Source organism: Carassius gibelio, chromosome A4, assembly GCF_023724105.1.
Source record: "Carassius gibelio isolate Cgi1373 ecotype wild population from Czech Republic chromosome A4, carGib1.2-hapl.c, whole genome shotgun sequence".
Classification (NCBI taxonomy): domain Eukaryota; kingdom Metazoa; phylum Chordata; class Actinopteri; order Cypriniformes; family Cyprinidae; genus Carassius; species Carassius gibelio.
Window position 1 is genome coordinate 16,693,576 of NC_068374.1, and position 16,072 is coordinate 16,709,647.

Consider the following 16,072-nt stretch of genomic DNA (forward strand, 5'->3'; position numbering starts at 1 on the left):
GCTTTGTAACTTGTATGCCTGTACTGTCTCTTCTGCAATGATACCTTCTATGCCCTCAAGGTCTTTCCACAGAAATACTGATTTAATAAATTTCTCCCAACTTATGTCTGTGAAGGGAATGGTGGGTCCACCACTTCCCTCAAATATATGCATACAGCACTTCATGTTTTTTCCATTTCATCCAAGTAAACATGGGCAGGAAAAAAAGTATTGTCTGTCTCATTTTTTTCATGACGCTGTTTCCAAGCAATACCATTATGTCAAATGTGTTAAATCAGAAGGGTGTATTTATTAAAGATTACAAAGAAATGACAGGATATCGTAAAACGTAACCTCTACATTATAATTCTGTGTCAAACTGAATGTGTAGCAAAATTAGGTAAAATAGTTCTGATCTTAAATAGTACAATCTTAAATCCTGCGATTGTTAAAAATCCAGTGCGTTCACAAACGCATCACCGACACTTTCCACGCATGCTATTGGCTGAAGGCAACAAATACGTCATGCAGGACGGACCCCGCACGTAGCTGCTTGCTCTATTCGCCGGTAAAATAACCTGGAGAAAATGACAGATATTATAGTAATGTGCAAAGTGTTTGAGTGGCAACAATTTTTATTTGCTTTGTTGAAAAGCGTAGCGGTTACATATAAAAAAAAACTGGGTTATCCCTCGCCACAGATCATTTGAAAACACGAAATCTCCCCTCGGTCCACCATCTATTTTGGCAGCACTGTCCTTTTAACATCGTGCCAACAACATAACATGAATAACGTCCTCTCTGCCCCGTAACCCACTTTTTTCACTGATTATGGTCACTATGGTGACGTTTAAACATGCCTAAAAAAATAAGATGCACCACAAAAACGAATATAAACAGAAACACTGCAGAGTAGCACAGTACCTGCGTGACTCGCAATAGATGTAAACAGAGAGAAGTAGCTCCGGCTACAATGTTCTTCCGGCAGACGCGAGCACCAAAAGTTACCCACTGCAGCTTTAATGTAAATTATTTATTCCTTCTTGTGCGGCCTGGTACCAAATGACACACGGAACGGTACTGGTCCGCGGCCCGGGGGTTGGGGACCACTGCTTTACAGCATCCTGTCATAACAGCAGCAATATCTGTGCAGACTGCTAAAAGTTTTCTTCCATCTAAATTATTCTCTATTAGCAGTTATTTCACACCCTCAGCAATGGTGTCTGCTTTTACATTCATAAATTCAGAGTTTCTGAACAACTATGTTTGAATTTTGTTGTTTTCAAAGTACCTTACATATGTAATCAGTCGTTTGCTGTTGCTAATTTCAGTGGACTTATCCAGAATTCAAGAAAATACTGCACCTTTAAGGACAGGCTTGCCAATGCCATCAACAAGTATTACTTACCTATAAGGCCCTCATTACTTACCTATGAGGCCCTAAATGGTTTAGCTCCTGCGTACCACAAAACGCTGGACTGTTTGTAGTTCCTAATATAGCAAAGTCCACTAAAGGAGGTAGAGCTTTCTCACATTTGGCTCTCAAACTCTGGAATAGCCTTCCTGATAATGTTCGGTTTCAGGTTTCAGACACACTCTCTCTGTTTAAATCTAGATTAAAAACGCATCTCTTTTGCCAAGCATTCGAATAATGTATCTCTTAAATTGTGAGTGTAGTTGCATCTGATCAAATGTGCATTTTTATTCATTAGCTTGGGTTAAACTAGTTTTACTTTGTTGGATCAGCAGCTATGCTAATGATGTCTCTATTTTGTTTCTATGTTTTGACACGGGATTTATGTAACTAGGATTTACACAAGCTCCAGTCTGGATCCAGAACACCTGAGAAGAGATGGTCCTCAGAGGACCACATATGATGCTAACCCTGAATCAACAAACAGAACTAACAATTATTGTTACATGTGTGACTGCATCATATGAAAATTCATCGTCTTGCTGACTACGTCTTGTATTATTTTTTTCTAAAAATCCTGTCAGATGCGCACAAACTGACAGTCACTATACTATACACCACTATAAGCTACTACTAAATATTGTAGAAACATAATTTTCTGTAAAGTTGCTTTGTAATGATTTGTATTGTAAAAAGTGCTATACAAATAAACTTGAATTGAATTGAAAAGTATACTTGCAATAGCCTGTTGCATTTCTGACAGTGCTTTGTCGTTAAAGGGATACTCCACCCCAAAATTTTGTCATGAATCATTTTCCAAACCCATAAAAACTATCGATATTTTGGATGAAAACTGGGAGGCTTGTGACTGTCCCATAGAGTGCCAAGTAAGTTACACCGTCAAAGTCCAGAAAAGTATGAAAAATTGTCATCAGAATAGTCCGTCTGCCATCAGTGTTCAACCCTAACCGTAAACTGAAGAAAACAAAAATAATGACTTTAACAAATGTTTTGTCAACAACTGCCTGTGTTCTTCCGCGTCAGCTGTGCCACAAAGATGCACTGTTTTATTTCAAATCAAAGCATAAATACACATAAAAACAGTGCATCCTTGGGGTGCTATCCCCTTAAGATAGCTTCCATAGCTTGAGTGTTGTGATCAGAAGGAGTATCTATGATTAAATCATCTTTACTTACCCATAAAGTGCTTAAAACAGTAGAACTAACAGTCATATGACAACCCAGTGACCAGCTTAGTATAACCAATTATAATGAAGGAGACTTGAGTGACACTGATTTTTACTGAACTACCAGGTATAAATGTGCATGTACAGTAGGTAGACATCCTAATTGGGCTTTACCGCCGAGTGTACTGCTGCAGTGGTAACTGTAATTCAGTCGCGTGTTAAAATCATTTGTGAAACTACCGCCAGGTGACGCAAAGGGACGGATTGCGAAATGAATGTAATTGTAAGATGAAATAAAAGGAAGAAGCAAAACAACAAAAACATAATGATATAACATTGTAACATCTTTAAAAAATATTCAAAGATTTACAGTGAGTTAATTTTAAAACGTAAGATAGTCTAAGGCTACAGTCTACTCATCAAAAATTAAAAGAAGACCTTTACATAAAGGATCATATGCATACTCTTGTTATTAAACAGTAAATAAATATAAGGCCCATGAATGTATGTATGTATAAATATAAATATATATTTATAGACGAATAAAAATCAAAATATTTTCATTTCATTTTCATTTCGATTCATTCTTGGTTTAAAAGAAATCTTCAGGTTCCATATGCAGAGCGAAATGGGAACGGTCCAGCATTTAGCAATAATTATTATTAACTTTTTATTTTTTTTATTAAGTTTTTATTCTTGATTTTTTCAAACTACTAACACTATGCATTTTTTGAATTACGCCTTATGTGTGACCAAAAATTTAGTATTTTCTGTTTCTGCTGTTTGATCGCGCTGGTGTTTCATGCACATATTCACTGGAAACAGCAGTCGTTCACCAGACATTCAGCGTTAACACTGACATATTGTTAATTATGAATTTTTTCCATCGATACTGAAACATGCGTGAACAACAAAGCCTATTTTACCTCATGAATAATACTTAAGCTTCAAATGGGCAACATCACGAATATGGAAAGGGATTTCTCCCGAGTGAGAGAATGAGAAAGCCAAACTTACCAATCAGGGTATCTTCCGTCCATTCCAAATCCGTTTTAAATTAAAAAACAGAAAACGAAAGACTCAAGAGGATTCAAGTAAGAGAACATGAATTAAATAACGAGAAATGGAAAAATGGCTCGTTTATTCGTTATTCCATCTAAGTTAACAAATGGTAAATGAGTTTTTGACTTGATTTCTCATTTTGTCGTTTGGGGTTTAAAAAACGGTTTATGGCTTCAATATTTCATTCGCACTTGTGGGCGGAGCTGAAACGCTCCTTTCATCTGATTGGTCAAATTGCTCCGCCTTCAACTCGGTCTTACATTCTTTCAGAATAAGAGTCTTATAAGAGTAGTGTCTGAAACCACCGCTCACTGTTAATTAACATAATATTTGAGTCAGATGTTGCTGCGCACATAATTCGTGCTGCTGTGGCTTGCAAGTCACCCCTTTAATTTATTTCTAGGTTATAGTATTGTATGAATATTGTCCCACTGTAAATACAATGCAAATAATTTTGTCTCCTTGGATAAAAGTGAAGTGGAAATAAAAATCAATAATAGACTGAACAGTTCCATGATAATATGTCTGTAACATTTACCACTCTCATCTTTTAAGTCAAAAGACACTAGGTAGGTGTGTGTGACATTAATAATTAATTGGGAAAATTAATATAGTTAAATTTATGAAATAAATTAGTAATATTCGTTTTATTACATACTAAATTGAATGGTTTTTCTTTTAGTCTTCTTTGTTGGCCTTGAGAAAAAGCCAACATATATTTGAACATTATTATCATTTATTATGAGAGTAATTGACAACGACTAAAATTTTAATGTTTCACCAAATTTCCTTCTCAAAAAATCCTAGTGACTTTCATTATCTGAGCAATGAAGGTCTTACACTTAATGTCCACTAGAGGGGGAGATAGGATTTCTATTTACGTAAAATGGCAAATAAATACATTAATTTCATGTGTACTACCATGAATATGCCATATCTGTGTACAAGAATAAACTTCACACTTCAAGCTGTACTTTAAAACTTCCCATTCTGGCTTTTTCAACCTACCTCCAAATGTATTTTAATATATTTTTTTATTCACACTGGTTTATGCATTTAATGTTTGTCCATCTAGAACTTTTATTTTTCATGAGCTGTACATTTTAAGATGTACTCGGTGTTGATAAATCACATGAACTGAATGTAAAGTGCTAATGTCAGGACTCTCAGTCCTCCTCTTGGATGGCCAGTGTCCTGCAAAGTTTAGCTACCCCAAATAAACACACCTAAGCTAAGCAAGGTCTTCAGGATCAGTAGCAATGTCCAAGCAAGTGTGTTGGAACTGAACTCTGCAGAACATGGTTCTCCCGGTTCAGGACTGGGTTTTAAATCTATAAATGAATTTGTACAGTTGGGTGTCTGCATGCAGAGGTGTACTTCAGTAAGTACAATGTAAACTGTAATCTATAAAGACAAATCTTCAGATAAGCATTAAGGCCACTGCCTTGAGGTCTCCATCCATTGGTCAAAACAGACCTCGCACCCCACCACACTCCTGCTAGCTGTCAACATTAATTGCGGCTGGTGCCAAATAAAAATTATTATGTATCCCTTGTGCATTGTTCAAATTCACTACCCTTTCGTTATGTTCGGGATGAAAACATTTACTCAATTAAACTGCTATAAGCATTAGATACATTTTTTTCCCCCTAATTTATTGTTGGTGGATGTTTTTTTTCACTGACTTCCATTATAATTACATTTTTGATTGCAAAACCATGAAACATAATCATGCATTCTTGATTGTTTGTGGTTTTCCCTGTTGGGAAGAGGTAAAATTTGTTATTTTTTACAGTTGATCACTAGGTGGGACCATCAACCCTTTAGATAGGCCTGTGCAAAAAAAAGCTTAGTTTCTGACTTGTATATAGAGTTATGTGGAGTATAACAGCAAATTATATTGTGTGTATGTGTGTAGGAGAGAGAGAGAGAGAGAGAGAGAGAGAGAGAGACTTTTGCGCACTTACCTTGATGTATTTGAGGAAATCTAAATGTACACCTCAGCTCTCAGAACTACATGGAGTAAACAAAAGTGTATTTATGCACCTGCTGCCTTTTAATGGTGGTGAAGTATAGACTAAACAAAAACAGTACATGGATTTAAACACTTGCATGCCATCCTTCTGGTCATTTGATGGTGAGAAGAGCAGCAAGCAACACGAGAAAGGGCTTGACTTGAACCAGAGTTTTAGAAATTATTATGCAGCTTGACCCCTCCAGCGAGTTGCTGCTTATTTGAAGTTGGTATTGCATTTTGGTCCATAATCAATTATGTTCAAAGTAGTTTTTTTTATAAGATTTAAAGGTTTTAAACTGGCTTCACCATCAAGAAAAGACAAGCATTTCACACATAGGCCCTCCGTTCTTTTCACAATCAAAAGTCAGCAGGTGCATAAACACACTTCTTTTTTTTTTTTGTTTAGTCCATGTAGTTCTGAGAACATGAGGTGCATATTTGGATTTTTTCAGATACATCAAGGTAAGTAAACAAAGGTCTCTCTCACACTCTCTCTCTCTCTCTCTCTCTCTCTCTCTCTCTCAAACACACACACACACACACACACACACACACACACTATAATTTGCTGTTAAACTCCATATAACTCTATATACAGGCCAGAAACTAAGCCTTTTTTTGCACAGGCCTAAAGGGTTAATGGTCCCACCTAGTGATCAACTGTAAAAATAACAAATGTTACCTCTTCCCAACAGGGAAAACCACCAACAATCAAGAGTGCATGATTATATGGTGTCATGGCTTTGCAATCAAAAAATGTCGTTATAATGGAAGTCAATGGGACAAAAACAGCCACCAACAATAAATGAGGGAGAAAAAATTAAAATCTAATGCTGCACAAAAATAACAATACATCAAAGCCAATCTACAGTTACTAATCTTTGACATGCCCAAGACTGTCATAAAAGGTAAAAACAAATATCCAGTCCACAATTACTTTTTATATTGAAAATATGTCATTTTGTGTGTGTTTTTTCTTCCCAAATCAGTGACATCATTTATGAACTTGGTAATTAAAGTGTTAAAATCTTGGATTTTCTTTTTAAACATTTGGTAGTTTTGATCAGGACTGAGGGTGATTAATAGATTTATGCAAAACAAAATAAAAAAATCTTTATCTGAGACATTTTTACAGCATTTTAATTTAGTGGGTGTTTTCATCCCGAACATAACAAAAGGGTAGTGAATTTACACACAGTATACTGTTGAGTTTTTGAAAAATTTCAAGCATTTTCCCAAAATAAGTGTAAAAATAAGATTTGTCACCAATCATTCCATTAGCTGCAACACAGAGAAAGTTGTGGCCAAAATAAGACTCAACTTTACCCCCTAGTGGACGAAAACGTCCCCAACAACGCATAAGGGGTATTATGTAACAGCAAGTCATTTGTGCAAGTACATTTGACTTGCAGTTTTACAAAACTTAATCATTTTTATTTGGTACCAGCTGCAGTAGTTAATGTTGTTTTATATTATACAGCTATCATTGAGCTAAGGTATACCCCCCACCACACCATCTATCATTGAAGAACCTGTGTTACACAGATATGGCATATTCATGGTAGTACACATGAAATTCATGTATTTATCTGTCATTTAAACTTACATAAACAGAAATCCTGTCTCCCCCTCTAGTGGACCTTAAGTGTAAGACCTTCATCGCTCAGATAATGAAAGTCACTAGGATTTTTTGAGAAGGAAAAAGTCTGACCAGTTACAGCAACGAGTCAAACGAGTCTGAAGATCTGAGCTGAATTTGGTGAAACAATAAAATTTTTGTTGTTGTCAATTACTCTCATAATAAATGATAATAATGTTCAAATATATGTTGGCTTTCTCAAGGCCAACAAAGAAGGCTAAAAGAGAAACATCATTCAATTTTGTCTGTAATAAAACTAATAATTCTAATTTATTTAATAAATTTAACTATATTAATTTCCACAATTAATTATTAATGTCACACACACCTACCTAGTGCCATTAGACTTAAAAGATGAGAGTGGTAAATGTTACAGACATATTATCATGGAAATGTTCAGTCTATTATAGATTTTTATTTCCACTTCACTTTTATCCCAGGAGACAGAACTATTTGCACTTTATTTACAGTGGGACAATATTCATACAATACTATAACCTAGAAATAATTTAAAGGGGTGACTTGCAAGTCACAGCAGCACGAATTATGTGTCTACATCTGGTTTCAGATATTGCTCTTGTAAGACTCTTATTCTGAAAGACTGAGGAGACCGAGTTGAAGGCGGAGCGATCCGACCAATCAGATGAAAGGAGCGTTTCAGCTCTGCCCACAAGTGCGAATGAAATATTGAAGCCATAAACCGTTTTTTAAACCCCAAACGACAAAATGAGAAATCAAGTCAAAAACTCATTTTCCGTTTGTTAACCTAGATGGAATAACGAATAAACAAGCCATTTTTCCATTTCTCGTTATTTAATTCATGTTCTCTCACTTGAATCCTCTTGAGTCTTTCGTTTTCTGTTTTTTAATTTAAAACGGATTTGGAATGGACGGAAGATACCCTGATTCTTACCTTATGCTTAGCTTTAAATTATTATTATTATTTTGTTTGTTAATAGCTAAGCCTATATTATTATATACTGCAATTATATTTATCCATTAGAATTCTATATTTTTAATTCTTGTTTTGTTCTGATATATTTGTTAAATTTAAAGGATTTGTTGTAAAGTGAAGGGAACTAAATATATCCTGTTGGTACATGATAACGAATCAGGGTATCTTCCGTCCATTCCAAATCCGTTTTAAATTAAAAAACAGAAAACGAAAGACTCAAGAGGATTCAAGTGAGAGAACATGAATTCAATAACGAGAAATGGAAAAATGGCTCGTGGCTCGTTTATTCGTTATTCCATCTAGGTAAACAAACGGAAAATGAGTTTTTGACTTGATTTCTCATTTTGTCGTTTGGGTTTTAAAAAACGGTTTATGGCTTCAATATTTCATACGCACTTGTGGGCGGAGCTGAAACGCTCCTTTCATCTGATTGGTCGAATCGCTCCGCCTTCAACTCGATCTTACATTCTTTCAGAATAAGAGTCTTATAAGAGTAGTGTCTGAAACCACCGCTCACTGTTACTTAACATAATATTTGAGTCAGATGTTGCTGCGCACATAATTCGTGCTGCTGTGACTTGCAAGTCACCCCTTTAAATTATTTCTAGGTTATAGTATTGTATGAATATTGTCCCACTGTAAATACAGTGCAAATAGTTTTGTCTCCTTGGATAAAAGTGAAGTGGAAATAAAAATCAATAATAGACTGAACAGTTCCATGTTAATATGTCTGTAATATTTACCACTCTCATCTTTTAAGTCAAAAGGCACTAGGTAGGTGTGTGTGTGACATTAATAATTAATTGGGAAAATTAATATAGTTAAATTTATGAAATAAATTAGTAATATTAGTTTTATTCCATACTAAATTGAATGGTTTTTCTTTTAGTCTTCTTTGTTGGCCTTGAGAAAGCCGACATATATTTGAACATTATTATCATTTATTATGAGAGTAATTGACAACGACTAAAATTTTATTGTTTCACCAAATTCAGCTCAGATCTTCAGACTCGTTTGACTCGTCGCTGTAACTGGTCAGACTTTTTCCTTCTCAAAAAATCCTAGTGACTTTCATTATCTGAGCAATGAAGGTCTTACACTTAAGGTCCACTAGAGGGGGAGACAGGATTTCTGTTTATGTAAGTTTAAATGACAGATAAATACATGAATTTCATGTGTAACACAGGTTCTTCAATGATAGATGGGGTGGTAGGGGGGTATACCTTAGCTCAATGATAGCTGTATAATATAAAACAACATTAACTACTGCAGCTGGTACCAAATAAAAATGATTAAGTTTTGGAAAACTGCAAGTCAAATGTACTTGCACAAATGACTTGCTGTTACATAATACCCCATATGCGTTGTTGGGGACGTTTTCGTCCACTAGGGGGTAAAGTTGAGTCTTATTTTGGCCACAACTTTCTCTGTGTTTCAGCTAATGGAATGATTGCTGACAAATCTTATTTTTACACTTATTTTGGGAAAATGCTTGAAATTTTTCAAAAACTCAACAGTATACTGTGGGTAAATTCACTACCCTTTTGTTATGTTCGGGATGAAAACACCCACTAAATTAAAATGCTGTAAAAATGTCTCAGATAAAGATTTTTTAATTTTGTTTTGCATAAATCTATTAATCACCCTCAGTCTGATCAAAACTACCAAATGTTTAAAAAGAAAATCCAAGATTTTAACTCTTTAATTACCAAGTTCATAAATGATGTCACTGATTTGGGAAGAAAAAACACACACAAAATGAAATACTTTCAATATAAAAAGTAATTGTGGACTGGATATTTTTTTTTACCTTTTATGACAGTCTTGGGCATGTCAAAGATTAGTAACTGTAGATTGGCTTTGATGTATTGTTAGTTTTTGTGCAGCATTAGATTTTAATTTTTTCTCCCTCATTTATTGTTGGTGGCTGTTTTTGCCCCATTGACTTCCATTATAACGAAATTTTTTGATGCAAAGCCATGACACCATATAATCATGCACTCTTGATTATTGGTGGTTTCCCCTGTTGGGAAGAGGTAACATTTGTTATTTTTACAGTTGATCACTAGGTGGGACCATTAACCCTTTAGATAGGCCTGTGCAAAAAAAGGCTTAGTTTCTGGCCTGTATATAGAGTTATATGGAGTTTAACAGCAAATTATAGTGTGTGTGTGTGTGTGTGTGTGTGTGTTTGAGAGAGAGAGAGAAAGAGAGAGAGAGAGAGAGAGAGAGAGGGTGAGAGAGACCTTTGTGCACTTTGTGCACCAACAGGGAAAACCACAAACAATCAAGAATGCATGATTATGTGTCATGGCTTTGCAATCAAAAATGTAACTATAATGGAAGTCAGTGAAAAAAACATCCACCAACAATAAATTAGGGGATATTTTTTTTATCTAATGCTTACAGCAGTTTAATTGAGTGGATGTTTTAATCCCAAACATAACAAAAGGGTAGTGAATTTGAACAATGCACAAGGGATACATAATAATTTTTATTTGGCACAAGCCGCAGTTAATGTTGACAGCTAGCAGGAGTGTGGTGGGGTGCGAGGTCTGTTTTGACCAATGGATGGAAACCTCAAGGCAGTGGCCTAAATGCTTAAATGAAGATTTTGTCTTTACAGATTACAGTTTACATTGTACTTACTGAAGTACAACTCTGCATGCAGACACCCAACTGTAAAAATTCATTTATAGATTTAAAACTCAGTCCTGAACCGGGAGAACCATGTTCTGCAGAGTTCAGTTCCAACACACTTGCTTGGACATTGCTACTGATCCTGAAGACCTTGCTTAGCTTAGGTGTGTTTATTTGGGGTAGCTAAACTTTGCAGGACACTGGCCATCCAAGAGGAGGACTGAGAGTCCTGACATTAGCACTTTACATTCAGAGCATGTGATTTATCAACACCGAGTACATCTTAAAATGTACAGCTCATGAAAAATAAAAGATCTAGATGGACAAACATTAAATGCATAAACCAGTGTGAATAAAAAATATATTAAAATACATTTGGAGGTAGGTTGAAAAAGCCAGAATGGGAAGTTTTAAAGTACAGCTTGAAGTGTGAAGTTTATTCTTGTACACAGATATGGCATATTCATGGTAGTACACATGAAATTTATGTATTTATTTGCCATTTTACGTAAATAGAAATCCTGTCTCCCCCTCTAGTGGACATTAAGTGTAAGACCTTCATTGCTCAGATAATGAAAGTCACTAGGATTTTTTGAGAAGGAAATTTGGTGAAACATTAAAATTTTAGTCGTTGTCAATTACTCTCAAAATAAATGATAATAATGTTCAAATATATGTCGGCTTTCTCAAGGCCAACAAAGAAGACTAAAAGAAAAACCATTCAATTTAGTATGTAATAAAACTAATATCGCTAATTTATTTCATAAATTTAACTATATTAATTTTCCCAATTAATTATTAATGTCACACACACACCTACCTAGTGCCTTTTGACTTAAAAGATGAGAGTGGTAAATGTTACAGACATATTATTATGGAACTGTTCAGTCTATTATTGATTTTTATTTCCACTTCACTTTTATCCAAGGAGACAAAACTATTTGCACTGTATTTACAGTGGGACAATATTCATACAATACTATAACCTAGAAATAATTTAAAGGGGTGACTTGCAAGTCACAGCAGCACGAATTATGTGCGCAGCAACATCTGACTCAAATATTATGTTAATTAACAGTGAGCGGTGGTTTCAGACACTACTCTTATAAGACTCTTATTCTGAAAGAATGTAAGATCAAGTTGAAGGCGGAGCGATTCGACCAATCAGATGAAAGGAGCGTTTCAGCTCCGCCCACAAGTGCGTATGAAATATTGAAGCCATAAACCGTTTTTTAAACCCCAAACGACAAAATGAGAAATCAAGTCAAAAACTCATTTTCCTTTTGTTTACCTAGATGGAATAACAAATAAACGAGCCATTTTTCCATTTCTCGTTATTGAATTCATGTTCTCTCACTTGAATCCTCTTGAGTCTTTCGTTTTCTGATTTTTAATTGGAAACGGATTTGGAATGGATGGAAGATACCCTGATTATAACGTTATTAAGCCAGCCGTTATTATTTCTAAATGTAATAAAATGCAATGTATACATCAATTATATATATATATAAAAATACAGCAAACTAAATAGGTGATTAATCTGCTTAAATGAAACCTATACATGACTCATATATATATTTTTCTCTCAAAAACTTAAGTAATTTTAGCGTGTTTAAAATTAAATAAATAAAGAAAACATGCAGCAAATGAAAAAGGGCGATTAAAATTTGTTACTCTGGGTTAACAGTAGTTATAAGTATTATATACTTTAGAGCAGAGCCTGCATGGGCCTAATCTAGGCTATTTTTTGTTTTGTTTTGTTTTTCCATTGCATCTGAAAATGACTTTGTTCATCGCATTCACTTTACGCGCTCTGGCGCAGATCCCCCTCTCGCGTTGCTCAGCTGTGGACGATTTAAAAATGTTTGATATAAGATTGCTGTTCCCTTTTATACAGGAGTAAAAAAAATGTAATTATATTGTTAGTTCTAATATCATTATAAACACAAGTTCATTTAGGCAATTTAACATGCACTGTGACATTTTATCCTTTTTAATTTATAAACTCCTTGATATTTTAAAGTTAGTATTTAAATTCAAGTAAAAAAATAGGTTTTAACTGCTAAATACCAACAACCATACTGCACGTGAATAAATAAAATGCATACTTTTCATAACATTTCATTATTCATAAAATGCATAACATTTCTGTTGTTTGGATTTGTACTTCAATATAATGATGTGACGAGTGGGGCGGGGCCGAGAGTCGTGGGAAAGGGCGAGGCCGGTGGAGTGATTGGAGATGAGCGACACCTGCCCGACCCACCGGTCTCGAGTCCCACGGAGGAGATGGAAGGATATAAAACTGGAGCGTCGACAGTGGCCACGTCCTCCTGAGGTTTTGTGAAGTTTCAAAGGCCATATTGCTGCACTGGCCCGGTCCTGCAGATTTGCCTTATACAACGTTCGGAAGATTGGACCCTTCCGATCAGAGCAGGCCACACAACTCCTTGTCCAAGCTCTTTTTTTTCTCCAGACTGGACTACTGCTATGCCCCCTTGGCGGGTCTTCCGGCATGGACTATCAAGCCTCTGCAACTGATCCAGGATGCAGCAGCGAGAGTGGTCTTCAACGAGCCAAAGAAAGCCCACGTCACACCTCTCTTCATAATTTTGCACTCGCTACCAATAGCTGTTCGCATCAGATTCAAGGTACTGATGTTTGCCTATAAGATACAGTTGAAACCAGATATTTACATACACTTAAGAAAAAAACACAAAAACTTTTATTTCTTTACTGTCATACATTAAATCAGAGTAAACTTTTTCTGTTTTAGATCAATAAATATAAAATTTTTTTGCATTTGCTAAATGTCAGAATTGAGTGAGGGAGTACTTTTATGTATTTTTTTTTTATCATTTTCATCAAAATCAGAAGTATACATACACTAAGTTTAATGTGTCTTTAAATAAAAAAGAAAACTCCAGATGATACCATTCTGAGCTTAAGAACCTTCTGATAGGTTAATTGATTCCATTTTAGTTAATTGGTGGCACACCTGTGGATGCATATAAAGGCACACCTTAAACACAGAGCCTCTTTCTTTGACATCATGGGAAAATCAAGAGAAATCAACCAAGACATCAAGAAAAGAATTGTGGACCTCCACAAGTGTGGCTCATCCTTAGGTGCAATTTCCAGATGCCTGAAGGTCCCATGTTCATCTGTTCAGACAATAATACGCAAGTATAAAAAACATGGGAATGTACAACCATCATACTGCTCAGGAAGGAGACCGATTCTGAGTCCCAGAGAGGAACGTTTTTTGGTGCGAACTGTGCGAATCAACCCCAGGACAACAGAAAAAGACCTTGTAAAGATGATAGCTGGAACTGGTAAGACCGTGTCATTATCCACAGTAAAACGAGTCCTGTACCACCATGAGCTAAAAGGTTACTCTGGGAGGAGAAAACCATTACTTCAAAACAACCATAAAAAAGCCAGACTACAGTTTGCCACTTCACATGGGGACAAAAATCTTAATTTCTGGAGAAACGTCCTGTGGTCTGATGAAACAAAAATTTAACTATTCGGCCATAATGATAAACGGTATATTTGGAGGAAAAAGGGCGAAGCTTTGAAGCCTCAGAACACCATCCCAACCGTGAAGTATGGGGGTGGTAGTATAATGTTGTGGGGATGCTTTGCTGCAGAAGGGACTGGTGCACTTCACAAAATAGATGGCATCATGAGAAAATAACATTTTGTGGATATATTGAAGCAACAACTGAAGACATCAGCCAGGAAGTTAAAGCTTGGGCGCAAATGGGTCTTCCAAATGGACAATGACCCCAAGCATACCTCCAAATATGTTACAAAGTGGCTTAAGGATAACAAAGTCAAGGTTTTGAAATGGCCATCACAAAGCCCTGATCTCAATCCCATAGAAAATTTGTGGGCGGCACTGAAAAGGCAAGTGCGAGCAAGAAGGCCTACAAACCTGACCCAGTTGCACCAGTTCTGTCAAGAGGAGTGGGCCAAAATTCCAGCAAACTATTGTAGAAAGCTTGTGGATGGATACCCAAAACGTTTGGCCCAAGTGAAACAGTTTCGGGGCAATTCTACCAAATACTAAGGAAGTGTATGTATACTTCTGACTTTGATGAAAGTGATAAAAAAATACATACACATTATCCCTCGCTCGATTCTGACATTTAATAAATGCAAAAAATATGTTAATATTTATTTATCAAAAACAGAATAAGTTTACTCTGATTTAATGTATGACAGTAAAGAAATACAAGTTTTTGTGTTTTGTTCTGAAGTGTATGTAAATATCTGGTTTCAACTGTAATCACTGGCTCTGCAGAAATATACCTAAAGTCGCTGGTTCAGACCTATGCTTGCGTTCTGCAAGTGACCGATGCCTCGTGGTGCCATCCCAAAGAGGCACTCAGCGAAATTCCTTTAGGGCCCGAGCCCTGTAGAGTGTTGTTCCAACCCTTCTCAAACACACAAGGCATGTAGTTTTCAAATGAGCCTGAAGGGCATGATTAGTTGGATCAGGTGTGTTCAGTCAGGCTTGAATCTAAACCCTGCAGGTCTCCGGCCTTCCGGGGACTGAGTTTGACACCCGTGGCTCAGAAAGAAAGGATCTCTGTCCCCTTTCGTGTGGGTTTCCCTGTGTCTCCTGGGGGGCAAAAGGCCACAGCTCCTCTTCAGGGCAGGTGAAATGATGCTATTACTGCCATAATTTTGCACTGGCTACCAATAGCTGTTCGCATCAGATTCAAGGTACTGATGTTTGCCTACAAGATAACCACTGGCTCTGCAGCAACATACCTAAAGTCGCTGGATCAGACCTATGCTGGTGGATCTGCTTGCCTATCTCAATTCGAGCAGCGGAGGCTTTAACCATTTTCAAAAAGTGTCTAAAAATTCATCCTTGCCTTCAACGCCTGCCCAATTAATACTAGCATCTGCCTAATGCGTTGTTTTGTCAAAGTTAACGCCCTGCTGGCCCAACATAGCAGAAGACTGAAGTCTCTGTCTGCAGCCAAAGGATAGGTCTGTCAGAAGTGGGATTCGAACCCACGCCTCCAGGGGAGACTGCGACCTGAACGCAGCGCCTTAGACCGCTCGGCCATCCTGACACCCTTCCCTGGTTAGAGATGGCCTGTTCGAGCCACACCTGAAACCGGGGACCTAGAAGCTACTTTATCTCTGTTCGGGCCCCCTC

General features: G+C 36.5%; 1 non-coding gene across 1 annotated transcript; it reads right to left on the bottom strand.

Moving 5' to 3' along the window:
* Window positions 1-15,903: 15,903 nt before the first annotated feature.
* On the bottom strand, window positions 15,904-15,986 carry trnal-cag (transfer RNA leucine (anticodon CAG)). The gene has a single exon. It is a non-coding gene; the product is annotated as a tRNA-Leu (tRNA).
* Window positions 15,987-16,072: the final 86 nt, after the last annotated feature.